At 40.9% G+C, this 20,433-nt stretch overlaps 1 long non-coding RNA gene across 1 annotated transcript in view; it reads left to right on the top strand.

Moving 5' to 3' along the window:
• LOC123969796 overlaps positions 1 to 5,537 on the top strand; it is an 86,648-nt gene extending 81,111 nt beyond the window's left edge. Inside the window, exon 4 of the long non-coding RNA XR_006824796.1 lies at positions 5,134 to 5,537. This is a non-coding gene — a long non-coding RNA (uncharacterized LOC123969796). The remainder of the gene's footprint in view (positions 1 to 5,133) is intronic.
• The last annotated feature ends 14,896 nt before the right edge of the window (positions 5,538 to 20,433 follow it).

Below are 20,433 nucleotides of genomic sequence, written 5' to 3'. Positions count from 1 at the left end.
TATTTATACCACTTGCTCTTAGTAAATGTTCAGTCAAGGGCAACTGGACTTGGTTGAAGATACTGGAAGACGTTTCGTCCCTCATCCAAAGGACTTCTTCAGTTCTGACTGACTGGCAGGGAAACTCAGCTATTTAACCTCAGTGGGGCCAGTCAGTCAGAACTGAAGTTAAAAACTTTTTGCACATAATTTAAAAGATTTGTATGAATTTTTTTTGCACGTTGTTACATAATGGCTATAGTGGAAACTGCTTTATAAACAAAACAAAAAGTCAAAAATTTGAGTCAAAAAATACATGTTAGCAAAATTCCTGGTCTGTGTACTTCTGTGTTTTATTATTTTGGTCTTGTCTACCTTGTGTTCTGTTTCATCCTAGTCTCTGTTTCTCTGTTCGGTTGTAGTAAGTTTCTGTCTGCTCCCCATGTAATCACTGTGCCCTGTCTTTTTGCTCCTTGTGTCTGTGTCTTAGTCCTTAGTGCTATGTCTCCATGTGTAGTCCTGTTTCCTGTTTGGTTCCCCTGCCTGGTTTTGTTCTGTTATGTAGTTGTTCCCTGTTTTCTGTTTTACTTTGGTAACTCTGTCCTTGTGTGTTCCCATACGCTTTACTTCCTGTTTCATTTTGTAGTGTTCAGTTCTCATGTGTGCATGTCTAGATTTGTTTCCTGTTGTTTGTTTTTGGTCATGTGTTTCACCTATGTTTAATTGCCGTGTGTGTGTGTGTGTGTGTGTGTGTGTGTGTGTGTGTGCTGTGCCACTGTATATATTAGCCTCAGCTCTGTCTTTGTGATGTCCTTGTCAGATGTTGAGTGTTCTGCCTTGCTTTGTTCCTAGTTTATTGTTTCGTGTTTTGGATTACCCCGTCAATTTTGGATTACCTTTCATTTGGATTTACCTTGGATTGGACTTTGTCTTGTGCTTTGTGGAATAAATATTTTATTTTAACCGCAATGTCGTCGCCATTGTCCTGCATTTGGGTCCACACCTATGCTACCTAAGACTGCACTCAGCCACCCATGACAATACATGTAAATGCAAATTTCAGAAAAGGAAAATAACTGCATTTTTTCCTGTTTTCATATTAAAGTGGGTATTCAAATGACCAACAAACCCAGTGGTAGAGACATTTCACTTTTGTGACTTTTCTTCCTTGTGCTCATGCTCAGAAAGTGGCCGCTGCACCCACCTCACGGGAGCATGCACAGCAAAAAGGTGAAATACTGTGTTCATGACAGATATTAACCTTTAATATCCGCTCATCAGTGTTGACACATGGCCCATTATCTGCTTAATATTCATACAGGCATTATGAAACCAGAAATATCCCGAGGAATAGGCTACAGCAGGCCAAGAATTGTAAGGATAATGAGACAACCTCAGCTTTGATGGTAAAAAACATCACAATATCACATTTGAGGGGGAGGAGATTCCGCTTGTATGTTGCCTTTATGTGTGTGTGTGATGTATGTTTGTAGTGACATTTAGTTTTGTACTTACTCACAATTTTTGAAGACTTACTCCCTTAAATAATCTCCATTCAGAAAACTACTACCTTATGTAATTCACATAATCCCATATGATGTGGATCTGTATGTGATCATGATGCAACGTATGTGAGCCCCTCTGATGAATGTGTGGGTGACCAGTGCTGGGGTTTTGGTGGTGATGAGGGACCCTTGTTGTAAAGGTAGAACGGATTTACCAAACGCTGACAGTCTATATTTTGGAAAGACATCTCATTGGATCATGCAGTGATTAACTTACAGGTATTAAATTACTGATAGAGCAACACAACGGTTTAAAATATAAGTTCTCCAGGCCTCTAGGGGGAGCACTAAGAGGTTAGGGTTATAATATTGCAGTGGGGGAAGCCCTGTGGCGTCAGTTTGTTTTGGACTTTGAACCAGGAGAGCGGTTTTCGTGTCCCGTGTGAAACAAAGTCAACATTAAATAATTTTTATTGAAGTTAGGCAAATTACGTTAGTTACCTTACTTGTTAAACCATGATATTTTCCTAACCATAATCAAGTATTTTTGTTGCCTAAACCTAACCAAATTGCAGTGTTTCACAACTTTAATAGCGTGCGGTTTCAAAATGGCAATGTTTTGAAACACTGGACGTTGCATATTTGTTGATGCTAAGTGTCGCTAACTTGACCGCAGAGCCCTAAACGTCTAAAAAGGACGCCAAAGGGCCTTGACAAGGCATCCATTTGTGTAGAGTCCGGAGTGAGAATGTGTTGGCTGGACCAAGGGGAGCACCTATAGTTTTTTTTCACCGCTTCGCTCTGGCACTCGACGCCGGGCAAGCTGTACTGTGTTGTATGAGAAAATGTAACATCTAATGGATGTTTGTGAGCTGCATTATGGATTATTGTATTTACCTTAAGACCATCATCGGTAAACAATAAATCTGAACAAAAACGGCTAGCGCAAACAACTTTATTTCGTAAGACACTAGTAGGCTATGGCGGCTGGGCGTGTTAATGATGCCTGTCTATGCAACCTTCAGTGGCTTAAGGTGTGGACTTAGCCACTACAAAAACATTACTATGAAAGATAAATTTGTTACAAATTAATAATTTACCACTCGCCTGCGTTCCGGGATCACGTACACATTAACCAAGGCCATGGTTACCGGTTGAAATGGCTTTGTTTTAGATCACACGACCTTGCTTGTGATTGGCCAGTAGTCCTTAGTTAGGTATTGTGAATGTGCAGCTCACAAAAAAGATCAAATAGAAGTGAGTAGCTGTAGCTAAAACTGAGCATTTAACCCACAGGGTGGAAAGAGGTGCAGCAGCATTGTGCAGTATGACAAAAAATAGTGTTTTTGCAGCACATTTTTTCATTTGCAGCACGTTTCCATTGTTTTTCTTTCTTCACAGATTTCTGTATGTGTTTTTGAATTTGCATAGTTTCTGAAGTTGCAGCACATGTCTCCTAATGCAAATGTTTTGGGCCATTGTAGTGCATTTGTTCTTCTCAGCCACTGTAGAAATGCACCTTGGGAGTTGTAGTTAATTTCAACGGACTTTGGCTTTTCTAACACACTTGCACATCTTTTGTACTGATTATTCAAGTGGGACATCTTGATAGCCATCCAACCTTTGGAAGTTCTCCATCCGTGTAACGTAACATTTTAACATTTAACGGGCCTTTTACTTCCAGACCCTTGGAAATAAGTGAAATAAGTAAATAACTTTGCAAGTCTATTTTAAGCCTGACATGTGGGGTTTAGTATGGGCAGTATGTGTGAGAATGTATTTAATATCATCAAATAACCCAGCTACATGTAAATGGACAGTCTCTAATTAAAACGGCTGCATCACATTCTTCATTTACTTCCAACACTTAAGAAGTAAAAGTGGAAAGATAAAGGTAGAGACCTTGAGCAAATTACTGAAAAAGACAGAGAGAAAGACATCATGTGGGAGACAGGGAGGCAGAGAGGGAGGGTGCAAGTTTGATTAGACAAGCTCTGAGAGAGGCTTCGTTCGGCGTGAGAGCCGTTAATTACTGCTACAGTTCAAAACAATCTCTCCCTCCCGCTGAGTTCCTCCCTTCTCGTACACTATCAGCCACATGCTCTGTCACATGGCAGCCCATACATCAGGCTTGGGGGTCTGTGTTACGCATCACATCCTCATTGCCCCAGATTGGTGTGGATCACCCTCTCACCCTGTTATTAACTCTCATACTCCAGTAGCCACAATCAAGGCACTGTCATCACTGTTGTAGGAAGTGCAAAGTTACTGAGTTCCTTACACTCAAATGTACCTGTAAATGTTACTGTTTTAGGAGTACATTCAGGTGTTTATAGGATTGCTGAATAATGGTGAAACTCAGTTGTCATATTGTCATATTTTGACTTTCAGTGGTGCTATCGGTCAGATTGCAAGAGGAGGTGTCACATGAGTGTGCTTTGTGTGAAAGAAAAAAGCCAAGTGGCTTATTAAAATGTGTTTTTATTTACTTTTCTGATAATGCACAAAGAACTGAAGGCAATATATACTGTTGTCCAATTAGCAGAGAGTTCACTGGCTTCCACCTGTACTACACCTGGGATCTGCACAACAAAAAAGGAGGCAGTAGATTATAGCCGACCCCTCTCATTCCTCTCGCCACGTACTCAATCATCTCCCACCAGGGGAAAAGCTCAGGTCAAACATGATGAAGAACCACTTACTGCAAATCCACTTTTGTTCCACTGTGTCACCGTCCTCATAGAATGCATATCAAGACCAACAACCCCTTTTCACCCACACATGTTTGAAGATATAGGATTTTCTGCTTTAAATACTGGACATTAACATTTAAGGTTTGACATATCAATGCAACACTGCAAGCACAAGTCAGCAGATGGACACTGCAAAAGCCGATCATGAAAGTTTTACTTGTAGACAATGGAAGCTCGGATTTATTTAAACGAAGTAAAAGTCTTTCATGAAAAGTTCATTTTCTGCAAAGAAAATGTTAGGGTACTCAGTTGGAGCACTCATCTGTTTAATCCGCACAAAAACAAAACAATGTTCTTTTTTTTTCTTTCTTTCTTTTTTTTTCTTTCTTTCTTTTTTTATGGTTAACTTTTTGATTCTGGGTCATTTTTGGATGTTTTCTGCAATTACAGCACTATGTTTTGTTTGCAGAGGAGGCTCATGGGTGTTGTAATATGCCCGACCAAACCTATGGAAAGTCATGATTTTTCAGACGATTTGATGATCCTGACTTACACATATAATATCATTTAATCATCCATGAGATTTGTCTGTTTCTGTGTTGAGGAACATTGAGAATATCAATTAAAGAAAACTATAAAATTGCAATTTTAAGTGGTCCATAACCAGCAAAGCCTCCCACTTCACAGCTCTACATACCCAACATTCCAAATGTGTGCCTCGCTGTGCATCCTGTAAAATCTAAATTAGTGCACCTGGTAATTGTCAATGCCATATAAATTGCAACTACACCTGTACATGGTCCGATTTTAAACAGCTTGCTAGTCCATGCATATAGTTCAGTAGTTTAATTTTTGTGAGTTCATTATGCCATATTGTAAGAGTCAATCTGCTATGACAACTTTCTGGTATATGAGAATCATCCAATGAAGCAATACTGATGCTGGTTTTGTTCCAGGGCACAAAGATAAATGGCAGCAGAGCTCACACAGTGGTTCCATATCTGCACCAGGGAGGCATGGCAGCCATCGTCTTGGATCCTGAACATTTTAATGCTGTACTCTAATTGATCAGCATTCATCCCTCATCCACACTGGATTTACGGAGACACAGCCCACGGCTGCCATACGGCTGCCAGACCTAAAGAGAAATGGCCGGAGGAGCTCTGCCATCCACCATCCACACTGGGAGGTTCCAGACACCGTCGCCACACAGGCTGTTTACTAATCAAGATTTAGACTGTTTGTTTGTATACATCAATAAATCACTTCTGAGTGCACGTGGATGACCGTGAATCTAAAACAGGAGTAGTTCTCTAATTGCCTCCCACAGGGCTAAAGTAAATATATACCATGGTTTTACCTCTCAGAGTTTAATATTAGACTACTGGGAACACATTCTTTGTTTTTAATTGCTATATAATATATATAACTGTGGCTTTTGGGGAGATTTTCATTTTTAAGCAACCTTTATAGCGAGAAGTAATCGTCCAGCATGCCAGAGGCAAGGCTGTTGATTCATTAACCACATATTCAATTCCATGTTTGATGTCGGTGTTTTGAAAAAGCTAATTTCTTCAGTCCCTGTTGAGAGAAAAGATGTGTTTTCTAACTCAGTGATGAAATCATCCAACTACTAAACTAAACAAGCCTCTAAAGACTGTATTTACTTTGTATTAAGACAGAATGTTCACGTTTAAAATGTCGTCCTCTGACGAGGGTGAAATGTCACATTCCCTGAGGCTTAGCCAGTGCCTTCCTAGGATGGGTGGAAGGGACTATTATATGTGTCTAATGGAGAAAGAGATATCCTCTCAAGGTCACAAAGTCAGACCACGATATCTGTAATAGACAGAAGGACCCTTGGAGGAGAAGAGGAGGTGCAGGAGCTGAAGAGATGGTTTAAGTTCCTGTCCTTGGGGAAATCTCCATCCATCTGGGGAGTCGCTGAGAGCGCAACCAATTCACATGCTCTAAAAGGCCCTTAATTTGGGGAGACATATGCCACTGCTTAGGCCCTTTGGAATCTGTTCACATGGCAGAAATTGGTAATGGTGGACATTAGCTGGTGGACTAAATAAGGCATAAATAATGTTATTTACGAGTGTGCAACCCTCACCACTAGATACCACAGATTTGTAATCTATGGGAAATTTGTATTTTTTGGCATTTGTAACTATACCCGGCCTCAGTAAACAGCATGTAATGTTGTAGCTGATCATTGTGGAGCTGATTTAATTTTCTTTACAGTTGACCAGTGCAGTCTATAACAGTGCATCGTGTAGTGATCTGCACGGAACACTTCAAACAATGCCGGAAGGTCAGCGAGAGCATCTCATCACTGCCTGCGCTTCAAAACATTAGCCTGAACCACACTTTTTACTGTGAAAAGGACTCGATGTTGAATAACATATTAATAGACATTTAGAGAAGTTAAATACCCTAGTGTTACGTTAACGTCTTCCTGTTGTTTTTACCATCAATTAACACACTTTACTATTAAGCTAAAGGATTATTTCATCACAATATTTACTATTCATCTTGTATTATTTGTTGTTTTCATTATTAATCCTTCATTTATTCATTTATTAGTACCCTCATTTAATCAGTAAGAAGTTGTCTGTGTGTTTTCTTTGAAACAGAAGATAATGTCAATCTATAGGAAGAATTCAATTCCTTCCAGAGACTGATCAATTTAATTAATTTGGTTTAATTTCCCTGTAAATAGGGCGGTGCCCCTGCAACAAATATTTATTAAAGTAGTGTTTCTCCTACACAAAAATGTAATCATCAAAGAAATTAGTGACTGCGATGTCAAAAAAAATTTAATGCACAAAGTACAATATTTCCCTCTGAAGTTAAGTGGACTATACTGTAACATAAAATAGAAACCCTCAAGCACCTTACTGAGGGAAAGGAATGGATGTGGCTAGGTGTTGTTCGTCCGGGGAGTTGGGGCTCCCCTCGGAGGTGGAACAATCCTGGCCACTACGCCTGGACACAAGTCCTCCGCCCTTTGAATAAACATATTTCCCAGGGGTCTTGGCACAGTCACCCGCCATCCAGGCTCTGTCTGCTGCTTGCTGGCCTGAATAGCCGTAACATCTTAACGCTGATTATTCTCAGACAGCCGCTGTGGCAGTGTCAGGTTTGAAGTTTACTCTCCGCAGTCGCTCTTTGCTCCTACTCTGTCCTACTGCAACACACCACAGCAGTGAGAAGTTTTCTACTACAGTGGCAGTCCCGGAGGGAGCACAGAAAAATGTGGAGTGGGCTCTTTCAGTAATTCCAGTCTCAGCCCCCACCATGCACATCAGACCCTGAGGGGCAGATATGGTCCAAATTATGAATCCACCCACACTGCGTGTCACTCTCTATAACGCTGTATGCATGCTATCTACGCCAACCACACATACATGTGTGCACACCTACACAGAGTCTTGCAGAACAACTATGTTGCATACATATATATTGGGTGTGGCTCAGGAGGCAGAGCGGGTCACCCACTAATCAGAAGGTGGTTTCATTCCCAGCTCCTCCAGTCTGCATGTCGAAGTTTCAATTGGGCAAGCTACTAAACACCACATTGCTCCTGAAGGCCGTGCTATCAGTGTATGAATGTTAGTTTCTTTCGGATGTGCAGTTAGTACCTGAACGTGTGTAAAAGGGATGAACGTGACATGTAGTGTAAAGCCCTTTGAGTGGTCAGAGGACTAGAATGGCGCTTTATAAGTACAGTCCATTTACCATTTATATGTACAGAGAAGTGGAAAACTTCACATGAAAATATGTTGATTACAGAATCAATATACTGTAGGTAACAACAGGTAATAGATATTCCTACATTCTTTTTGCACTTATTTCAGAGTGCTTCCAGTCACGCTCCTGCTGTAATTATCTATAATCTTGTCTTGATGTTGCATCTGAGGTTTGAGTATGAGTGGGAGCTTGGCATGTTGGCACGCTCTTTGTCTGCCTCCCGATAGAACACTTTCCACTCGGCTGAATTACCCACTCCATGATGACTCGATGCAGCAGAGCAAAAAATGCCGCTCCCCAGATTCTCGTGTATTCAGATTCTTTCATATGGATTCCTTAGCCCCCCCTCCCATGCTGCAGACATGAGTGCCGGTGGGAGTAAAGCCAGTTATGGATCAAGGCTCTTTGATATCCAGCTGATAAGAAAAAATCATACTACGATTGGATTTTTTAAAATGGATTCGGTGTTTGACAGTGTGTGCCTCTGTGTGTGTGTGCTTGTATATGCGGTATATGTTCAGGTGTGAAAACACGCATTGAGTTTGTTGCAAAACTGCCATTACCACAAAATGTTTCATGCAACCAATTACATGCGCATTAGACTAAAACACTTAAATGTGTAGACCTACTGACAGTCTCTGTTCTGAACATGTTTGTGGATGTGCTGCAGAAATTCAGTTCATTTGAGGATATTACCATCACTGGAAAGAATAAAATTACACGTTAACTGTACTGAGAAATTAAATTGCTCAATTACCAAGTGGAATAACAGGAAAGATTTTAATTTAGATTATTTTAATTCCTATGCACAACTAGGTTGCAGTGCTTCTACAAACTTACAGAACCATTTATTAAACTGTTTTTTTTTTTTCCCCTGTTGCATCGTGACTCTCCCCTCTGTGTGCCAGGGACTGGTTTAACCCATCACCTGTCTCCCCTCCTATCAGCATTGTAAAGCTCTGGGTGCCCATCAAAACGTGTGCAGACGGGTGGCTGGTGACCGCACTTCCCCTGACCTTTGAACTTGTGTTGACAACTCATCCCCCTCAAGTTGAAGCGGAGGCTCATGCCTGTCTTGGTCGGCATGGCGATGACATGAAGTAATATCACAGGAATATATTGGAAAGTAGCTCCTATTTTCTAATGGCATTCTATCCACGGGAAAAAAAAAAAGACACTATGCAAAATATAGCAATATTGTTCTTTTATCATCCATTTTCTGTTCAGGTATACTTACATTGGATGGAACGTTAGATCAAATTATCACTAATACAAAATTCAGCAATATTGCATAATTTGAAAACATTAAAGGGGATTTGTAGTTTTTTAATGAAATCCCTTATTAAAAGATCAAATTTTTACTTCCTTTTCGTCGATCGGCTCTAACCTCACTTAGAAATGAAGCACAAGCCGGTTTTCTCTGTTGCTTGCATCAACGACTATTCTGCTTTTAATGTGAGGACAATGGGTCGGGATGTAGCCTTGTGCACGCTCCTGAGCCTCTCTCTGACTACAGCAACAACACTGCAGCTAACAACATGCAGTCCACCAACACCACAAAACAACCGGCTCCCAGCAAAACACAGACTCCAACCCAAACTCGAACATAAACTCCACATAAGGATACAAAACAACAACAAAGTTTTATGTGCTGAAGCCCATCCGACCAAACATAGACTGGGTGAAAACAGTGAACATTAGAAAGGCTGGAGTCACGGAGAGAGTAAAGTTAGCTTGCCGGTGCTAACGTTATCCGGTGCATTGCATTAAATAATATGAAATGTTATGGCTACCACTATTTGCTTCCTAATGTTCAATTTAGTTTTACTGATACTCAGCTTCTCCACAGTCTCAGTTGCTGTAACTCACGTGACCCACATAATATACAATAATGCAGCACAGTGGAAGAACCATTCACTACAGTAATGTTACTTACTTGCGGTCTAACTGTTATAAATTGTGGCAACAATTATAATATTCAGTCAAGATCACTAACTATTTTGTTATCATCCAATACATTTAGCTGTACTCACATATCTGATCCTCCGGTGGAAGACACACAGATAGTAATGTTAGTTACTGAAAAGCAGCAGGCGAGCGAACGCTGATGTATCACGCTGGCCAAATGCAGTAAATGTAATGTTATCATGTAACAAGCTGTTAAAAATATTACTGTAACGTTGCAGTGGGAGTTTACCTGAGTTTCCAGCATGTTGTGTGAAGCCGTCTCCCTGTCTGTCTATAGCCGCTGTCACTCCTGAGCCTGAACATGTCTGTGTGAGAAGCTACAGTCGGCTTGCCGGTGTTTCTGCGTTTATTGCAGGATCTCTATATGAAAGTGGTTGTGATTAAGCTCGCTCCCGACTTCAAGCGAGCATGCGTATGAGCACATGCCTTGTTGCAATCTTAAAACCGCACTGCCAGTGGCCGCTGAAAACTCCATGTTGCCCCTTTAACTACTCGCACTCATTCTGCACACTGTAACATTTCCACAGCAATAGATCTACAAGCTATATGATGAACTTAATTCTGCAAGGAAACGACAGATTTGTTATTGTACGTGTTTGAATGTCAAATGCAATCATTATCACATCATCCCCTCTCTCTTTCCTTTCCTGTCACAAAGAAGATCTTTAAATAAACCTTAGAATAAACAGCCCAGAGATAGTCAAGTGGTAAATTCCACATCTGGGGACCGACGGGCCAAGGACAGGGTCCCACCAGAACTCTTCCTCTTGTGTGACTGCTGTATCTACCTATCTAGTCGCCCTCTGCCTGTTGTTGTTGTTGTTGTTGTTGTTATTATTATTAATCTGACAATTATTGACATGGTTGGTTGATTATTCTATGAAATGTCAAAATTGTGGAAAATTATCAATAATGAATGTATAATATAATCAATCTAAACATCTTTAATTACTTATCATTATTGGTTATAAAAATAGTTGCAAATAAATTTTTGTCAGTTGACTAATCTATTAGAACCTGCAGTGTAAGAAATACTCTGGTAAGAACTAAAGCTGAGATGAACTGATAGATCGTCGTTTGGAGATGTCACCTTGGGCTCTGGGAACTGGAAGATGGACTGTTTTCCTGACATTTTATAGACTGCAGCCCTAGATCAAATGAGCAACATATTGCTTTCACTATTCTAATACCTTTCCTCTTGAGGCTGGTGCTGGAGGAAAGTCACTAGAATCAACCATCTCCTTGGGAGCATGATTCTCTTCAGCAAATTTTATGACAATTATCCTTAGACTATAAGGTATCTCATGTGTCAAACTGACATTTTGCCTTGAGACTGGCACTAGTAAAAAGGCTATCCAGTAAGCCATTGACAGGGTTCATCTTCCGGGAAGCATGAATGTGCAGAAAAATTCATGGCAATCTGCTAGTTATATGTATTGTGTAATATTGGTTGAAGGAAAGGTCCTAGCGTCATTACAAACCATCCTCTGGGAGTCGTGAATAGTCATGCCCTGGACAAAAGTGTGGGTGGACCAATAGACAGACAGACGGACACCCTATTCAACACTGTCATGACAAACAAAGCAAGAATGACAAAGGTTAGCTGACATACCTCTGTCTTTAGGGAAAATAAATTTGACACAGTGAAATCACATGGCTCTTTGTGACCACTGTATCCTGAGGCACAGTCTACTAAGATTTGGCTCCACCTAAATTCCCTCTCCCAGTGATGGCTAAAACTAAATCTCCTAAAAGCAGAGATGGGCTGCAGAAGCAAAGAATCTTTACTAGCTGGATTATCTCTTTTGTAGCAGCCTGCTCTACAAATGCTTTTCTATCTGGTAAACCATGTAGCTCTAAATTCAATTAGGGCCACATAAACATTTTCATGTGTGGCAAGTGAGCTGTGAAAGGGCAGCAAACAGGCTCAGGCTGCAGCTGGGAGAAATGAGCAGGGCCTGATCTACTTCTGAGAAACAGTGGAGAGAACAGATTTTAGCTGCTGTAGGAGATGCGCTGTAATGTTTAGCATGCACCAAACTAGTTGCTTTGTGAGAGTCCAAGAGCTCGGCTGTGTCTCTCAAAGTATGTTTGCTGCTGTCATGTTTCCATCCATCTTTCTGACTCTGCATGCCTCCCCCTGCCTTCTCTCATCACACCCCGGCACAGACACAGACAGAGAGTAAACGATCACATAATCTTTTTATCTGCTAAATAGCAAGCCATTTGTCTTTGCAGGACTTGTCCAGTGGCATCTATTCATATACTCCACACATAACCTACAGCATGTGCATGTTGCATGCAATATATATGTGCACTGAAGCTGTAAAAAGTACGAAGTGGCTACAGCTCTAAAGTAAGGATAATGAATAATCAGTGGTCTCTCCCTCTCGCTCTACTTCTCCCTCTGTCCTCTTGTCCTGCAGCTCATATTACACTTCATTATTCTTTAGACTACCCACTCCCTCTAGTGATGGACAAAGGCACTGCCTAAGGAGCAGCCAGCAGGCAGGCAGACAGGCGGCAAATGTGGGACCACAGGAATGACAGGAAGAGTCAGCCTCCTTCGCTGCAGGCTGGATGCCGTGCCAGGCTGCCGGTGGGAAACACAGTGGTGGACTGAGAGGAACACTTGTGTGACAAGAACACACAAAACAGTCACTTCTGCATAAAAAATGATAAACGGAGTGCAAGCGCTATACTGTGTTTTGGGAAATGTAGTGGGCTCAAGTGCTAAAGGGCCTAAAAAAATCAAAAAGCATACAAGAACAAGCAGAGGACAAACACAAATACACACACAGACACACACAAACAAACTTGATTAAACGGCTCTCTGCTGTGAAAAAGCATGTTCATTTGTATTTAAGTGGCGCAACGTGATAATTACCTGGGCTGGGTTTCTTCAGAGCTGCATGCTACTCTGTGGGTTCCCAACAAGGCCCAGTTTCCCTCAGCCCCGGCTCCCCTCATCCATCTCACAGGTCTGGATGATGTAGCGATGCCTTCACTCGAGGCCCTACCTCGGCGAATGTTAATAATCATACACAGCCTCCACTTTCCTATCTGCATTCACAGCACTTATCAGTGGGATATCTTCGTCGAATGATAAAAGCCGTGAGCAAGAAAAACACAAACAGGTCTGTTGCTTTAATAACCATTCAGTTACTATATCAGATGATGTGTCCATGTGTTCAGAGCAGAGAGTAGCCCACTAAGAAACAAACTAAATGTATAGATACATAATGAATATAATGGCTCACTACAGAGCTACCCGCGCAAAACAAATTACAAGGTAAGGCAGAATTCGACGTACTGAACTGAATAGAATTCATTAAATAAAGTTGCTACAGAGCACTCTCCGTGCAACAAATCATTGTTTCAATGTGAGTGGTCTCATTTAAATCCCATTATGTCTTTACACTGACATGTTTAAAATCAGAGAGCGACTGGAATGAGATCTATCCCCTTCAAGATAATTGATACCGCCAGAGTCTGGGCAGACCACACGGTAAAAATGGGGCATTATTCATTATTCATAAAATTTTATATAACTGACTTACTTTTGAAGATTACACAATAACATATCCATGGTTAAAGGAGAGCCATGGTCAGCTCAGACTACATAGCTAGTGTTGTAGTGAAGGCCCAGAAATGATGATTCTCATGTAGTCTATTGCCAATTTACTAGATTACCCTGTAGGTTTTTGTGTTTCTAATAAATATTACCTCACTGATATTGGAATTGTACAGGTTTCATCTAATTTCTCCTGTCGTGATTCTGCTCATCTCCCAGATGAAAAGGTCAAGCCTAAGCTAATGCTCCTGCTATCATATTGTGACACCTCTGGCACAATGTGTGATAATTAAAAGGGCATAGGCATATGCTTACTATTGCTAACATGCTGAGTGAGTCAATGGGAGTCATTTTGCCTTGTGGGGAAAAAAAGAAATAGAAATTATCGCTGTCAATGGGAATGCACCAGGATGCTAAATGTAAGATTCTGTGTTAGCAAAGAGCAAAAATGCTAATGCAGCCACCCCGTATACTGTCTGGGCAACGATCTATATGTTAGCAAACAGCTGCATAGTTACCCAGCGGGCACAACTTTAGTATTTAGTCAAAGTCATGTTTCTACCCACCTGGTAGAATGTTAATCTAAAATTCACTTTACTTTTAGCTCTATTTGGTCTCAACCAACTCTGAGAAAATATCTGGGTCTATAGCCAATACTATAATACTTCAGAATCTGTAAGCTATCTTTTTCATACAATTTTTTTGCTAAAATCATTGCCCGCTGGGTATGATGAGAGTATTGATAAGATAAGACTTTTGTCATTTTGCCAAACATACCACAGTAGTTAAGAAACAAGTAGTTAGAAACAAGATTGTACAAAATGTTAAATGTAATAATATATTGAGAAAGAACCATGCAGTAAAAGTGTAAAGTGTAACTAAAAACAATGAGCTAAAAGAAGCAAATCAATTGACTAATCTCCCATGATTACAGTCGTATTCATTGTTATTGTCATAAATATTAATAAATGCAGGTTTCTACTGTCCTTGCATCACAAGAAAATACAGCCAAGAAAGTTTGACTCTGGCTGAACTGTTACTTGCCTTATTTTCACTGTAGCCGGAAGGAATATGACACACCAGAAATGATACTGAGCACCATTGATTGTAAAGGTGCACTATCAGTCTCTCTATGACAGGACTGGGGCATCACTGTGGCTACCTTCACTGAGAATTATTGGGATTTAGAAGGTTTAAGCTTCTACTTTGGGGCAAGACATGTACTATGAGGTGCCAGTTTCAGGAATAATTATGTGTGCTTTTGATCAACAAATGACACCGAAATATAAGTGAATATTCAAGAGGCTCTCTTCATTACAACTGCTACTACAAAAAAAAAGGTGATAAAGCTTCACATTAAAAAAGAACAAGCCCTCGTCGGTGCTGCCTTTTATGTGCTGCTCTCAGCACGACGAGCCACACTGCAGAAAATCACTGTGCTGTTGACGCAGGCAAAAAGAGGTTTGCAAGCTGGAGAACGTAAAAAGTGTCAGACTAAGGGTATTTATTTAGTTACACGCCTGTTACCACTCATTACTCAACATTACTGCTAGTGTTCAGTACAACCGCAACTCAAGATGTCGAGGAAAAAAAGTGTGGGAACAAACAGAGGAAGTGGGAAAACGAGCAATGAGGGTCGAAGTGGTGCCACATGGGGATGATTTTATTACAGCAGCAAGAAAAAGAGATTATTTAGCTGTTGAGGTTAATGTAAAGTAGAGGAGACATCAGCGCTTTCTTTTTCATTATGGGTTTGTTGTGTATGATTATATAGGCTATCCATTTGCAGCATGTTTTTGCTACAGTGCGGTACTTTTATTTAGTTACTACAAGCAAATTACACACTGAGGAATTAATTGAAGATGGAACTTTTTTAGCTTGTGCATGCATCTAATGCATGCTTAAAGTTGACAACTCTTAATTCATCATGTTTCATCAGGTTGTTATGTTTTAGTGGCAGTTCATACCCAACAACAGAAGCACACAAACACACATACAGGTTGCATAGAAATGTGCACACACACAACCCCTATGCTAATGCACACACGTGCACATTCACATTCATCTTAAGCCATTGATTACCACCAATGTGACAGTGTGAGGCAACTGCAGTCTAGTTTCCACAGGCTTCGCAGTCATTTCTGGCAGCAAATATGAGCGATGCATGTGGACAAATACTATCTCCTCTCATCTTTACTGAAAACAGATGTTGACCAGCAACAGAAAGCAACAGCCTCATTCCTCTGTTCATTAGCTAAACAAACACATGATTACAGGTGGCGACAGCTTGTTGCCCATTGGATCCAGGTGCCAACTGTCAAAGATCCTTGAAAGCAAATATCAGCTTAAACAACATATCAAAAACCAATGGCAGATAATTTTAATGGTGCATTCAGCGGGGGTGCTTTTTATTTTTTATTCTTTTAGTTATGAATTTAAGATTTCATTTTTAGGAGGAAAATTGTTGCTAGTTTTTTCCTTCCAAACAAATAATTTTTTAAAAGTTCAACTGGACAACACAATTTTGACCTTTGAAACAGCGGTTCCGAGGCCACTGCAGGTCAGCTTAATACTTGCCCTGTAGGTCACATTATTTTTTAATTGCAATTGAGGTGAACAAAAATTTCAAAATAACCTTTCAATATAATGCCAAAACACCATCACCACAAAGGGTACCTACAGAAATACGTCAACACATGACTTAAGTCTCAACAAGAGCTTTTAGTTTGTAAGTAAAGAACTATTAGGTACATTGCATTTCATCAAACTTTTTTTATATAGTATGAGTGCATACCTTTTATAATGGGGAATTAAATACAAGGGCGGATATTTCACCCGATGTCAGCTGGGATTGGCTCCAGCCCACCCGGGGCCCTGTACACAGGATAAGTGGTTGGAGATGGATGGCAGATATTGGGGTCTGAAAAAAGTAGGCAGCGGACCCAAACCAATGTTAGACATATGAGGGGGGACTCATTTTTGCGAGGGACCATTCAGTAGTCACTGGATATTGGTAGGGTCATGTCCCTACTAAAAAATTAAGGTTCTCATCCGGGTCTTAGTTATCCAAGGGAGGTAAAATCAAGGGCAACTGGACTTTGTTACTTGATTGCTATGTTAGCATTAGTGTCAACTCTATTCAATGAAAAACTAAAGGGATCGTTAGTGTTGTCCTACTGTGTAGTTCTACTACTCTATGTAGTATTTTTCTAAAGAGGATAATGTGAAGGCATTGTACTTTCAGTCCCAGTGGAAGCTCCACCCTCATAGAAAGCACCAAAAAATCATGAGGATTAAATAATTCATTGATATCCATGTCCACTTACACTCTCCTTTACAAGACAGGCTTATATTTTTACTGTACCCGTCAAGCAGTCCGAACAACTCTTACAACATCATTAAATTTTAAATGCAGCTGTACTTAGTTGCTGAGTAAATAAGAGACAATTGATGGAAATGTAATGTGGTTTCCCTTCAAAAGAAGTAAGCGCAAACCTTGGACGGGTATGAAAATGACTGATTTAGGCCTATTTAAAGTGCACTTTTCAAGCTGAATTCTCCGCAAGATACTATGCACAGTCAGAAGTTCAGTCACGTATGGCAACTGCTTAAGTATTTTGTGCAGCTTGAGAGGGGTATTAACAGGAAATACGGATCCAACATCATGAGCATCTATCTCCCGCCACCATGAAAGAAAGATGCTTACACAATCTGTTTGGTAATAGGGCAATGTTTAAACAGGTTATTACCATTAAAATCTAAAAAGAAATCAAGAAGCAGACCTGATTGTAAAGTTAATGCAGCGTGGACTCATTTTATAGCCACTTTCAATCTCTCATAGATAAACCAGTAGATCACTTTAATTAGACAATGTGTTAATTGACTGCAGGTCCTGGGGTGAGATGTGTCAACATTAGTCTCCATCAGTGACAACCTCCCGCAGGCACGACACCATTCACTCCGACAGAGAGTGAGACGTGATACTGAGAATGATTGAGGGCGTGTGCATGTTCATGGGTGTTTTTTACACGAGCCCCCGTGTGCACATGTGCAACTCCATGTGGGCCTGTTTGCATGCAAATAAGTACGTCTTGGGTGCCTGCAATTTTGTCTGCGACCTAGTGAAGATATATCACTGTGTGGGAGTGCCTGCTGAAGAAGGACAGAGAGGAAGAGAAAGAGAGCAGAGGGAGAGGCAGAGAGAAAGAAACAGCGTGCGGTCTATCGCTTCAATGTGGTCTGACATTATTACGTGCTCATCGCCTGGCCACTCTCCACAGCTTGCCCGTGTTTGGGAAATGGCAAGGGACATCAACATTACAAGGTGTCGCACTTGGCTCAGAAAAAAAGGTGGATAAGGTCAAGATGCATTGTGCCGCTGGGACTTGGAAACTGAAATTCAAAGCTTGATATTCCAAGTCAATCTATAGGTGTTCAAATTGTGCACAGCAAGACGAAGACAGTGGGTGGAAGATACGCTGCCCGGGTAGGTGGTACCCCACATTTTTTGGGCACTACAGATGGTAAAAAGACATTTAATAGAATAGAAATTACACTAAATTAAATCTGACACTGGGGTGCACCAATATAATTAACCCACATATACTTACACACAGTTCTTTCTACCACACACTCTTTACCGCACACAGATTATGTCAGCACCCTTGTACTGCCGAACAGGATCAGTGGCCAAGCGTATGATTATACTCAACTCTCTGAAGTCTTAGTGAGGTGGCTTCTATCAGCGCCTCAGCCAACGTGGCAATCATACAGGAAACATAATGAGGCCATTAGGTTTGGCGAACGAAGCCTTAAAGCCTCTTGTCCGACCGGCTGGGTTTCTACTATGCACGTGTCCATAGCTTCAAAGCTTTTAGCGGCTTGATGTGATCCAAGATCCGTGGCGTGCTGCTGCAGCAGGTGCAATGCATGCTGATTGGATGGCTTCCTGAATGGCTTCCTTAATGTGCTAGCGTTCCTGTGCTGAAGTGCTGAGGAGAGTTATAACATTAAGTGCACCCGGAGACCTTTAAAAAACGCATTCTCAAATTGTGCTCAGCTAGCTAACTTCAGGTTAAAAGAAAGGGGATTTTTGTGTTTGCAGTCATACTGGTTAGATATTTTTGATGGCTGTATGTTAGTCTAATACTTTATGCTCAACTGTATTTTTCACAAAACCTTTGTACGCAAAAGCTGCTTTTTATTCTATGCTAACATCTGCGCTACACATTAAGGTATCCAGAAATGAAATATGACATTATGTGACTCCTCCTACAAATGGAATTTGAAAGCTTGGTTATATAGTAAACATTTGCTGACATGAAATGTTTTAAAACCACTCTGCGTGGAATCAGGAGGTCAAGAGTGAGTCTCTGCCTTGCCCTGACTGTTTGGGAACTGCAGCCAAGAGTTAAGCTCTGGAGGCCAGTCAAGATGGATTCTCCATTCATGTTCTGTGGCACATGGCCTCTTGCCACAACATCATAGTTCCAATGCAAAAAAAACAAGGGACAGGAAATAAATTTGTAGAGACTAATTAGAGGTGGAGGAAGGGAGGAGAGATTGAGAAATAAGGGAGATAAGGCCCTGCTGGAAGGGCTACATTATTTATAATATTCTCCTTTTTTTCCACTCTTTCATTCTCCAGAGCAGAGTGCCACCAGAGTAGTGAGAGAGTGAAGAAAAGAAACAACTTTATAATGTATTACCATCAGTAATTTAGGCTGAGGGGTGAGATGGGTTGATGGAAAGAGGCCGTAAACAAGACCTGCTTCTACATCCTAAATCATCTCCCCTAACTGCAGAGACTGTGGTTGGAATTGCTACACACAGCTTTGTCCTTGTCTCTGGGCTCTTTCCATACTATGGAGGCTTCATATAATGACAATAAACATGCAAACAACAGCCAGTCAGGTTGATAAAGTATTTTACAACAAAATTTTGGCAGGACGTTGGATTCTTTAAAAAGAGGAATCATTTATCAACTGCGCTAAAGTTTAGAAAGAATGCAACATCCTTCAAAAAAGTCCATCCATCCATCCATTGCTAACCTCTTATCCTGCGTACAGGTACTTCCAAAAAGTGAGTTTTTTAATTGTCTGATCTTTACCTGTATTTAAATTTCTTATACTTATGCCTTGAACGTGTGTGTGTGTGTGTGTGTGTGTGTGCGTGTGTTCTTGCTGCATGACATTTTTGCCTTCAAATGCCACTCATGAGAGTCTGCATGCTTCTTCCGGTTCTCAACAGGGATTTGGGAATTTCAAACACACACAGCTCTATTGATGACTTGCCAGATATGACTGACCTGTCTCTGCGTGAGTTTTCATGACTTTAAAGACCACTCAAGTTGAGCACATACTCGGACCGCCTTATGCTTTCCTCAAACCCCTCCCCAACGGATGAAGGACATCAAAGAGAGCTCCATGTGCCACATGAAAAAAACATCCAGGAGAGAATATATAGTGTAGACCAGCCAATGCGTTGACGCCCCGTTCTGTGCTATTAACTAAATGTGCTAATATTTATGGTCACAGTTTTCTTAAAGGAACATATTCACTGTGATTATGCTGTTAGGAGGGAATCTCAAGGTTCCCTTAGAAGAGATGAATGTTTCAAGACCACATTAAAAGAGGCACTATCCATTTTGTATTCAGGCTGTCAGTCACAATGCCATTATGCTCATGACTGCTGAGGGTGGGGGGATTACATAGCCTCAAAGATACTCCAGGAAAGAACATGTCACTTTGCTGTGGGGATGCTTCGTTGGAATTATGCCTGTGAATATTATAAATGACAGTTAGTCTCAACATTCTCAGTTAATATCTAAGGTTAAGGCTTCGACATAACCTGCATAAGCCTGAGGCAGAGACATGAAGACACATACAATGACAGACAGAGAGAAAGAGAGGTAGGGCAGCGGGGGCAGAGACAGCAAGTTGGACAGGTACAGAGAGAC

The sequence above is a fragment of the Micropterus dolomieu genome, linkage group LG04, assembly GCF_021292245.1.
Source record: "Micropterus dolomieu isolate WLL.071019.BEF.003 ecotype Adirondacks linkage group LG04, ASM2129224v1, whole genome shotgun sequence".
NCBI classification, from domain to species: Eukaryota; Metazoa; Chordata; class Actinopteri; order Centrarchiformes; family Centrarchidae; genus Micropterus; species Micropterus dolomieu.
The sequence above is the reverse complement of the archived record's forward strand: the minus strand, read 5'-3'. Positions and strand labels throughout refer to the sequence as shown.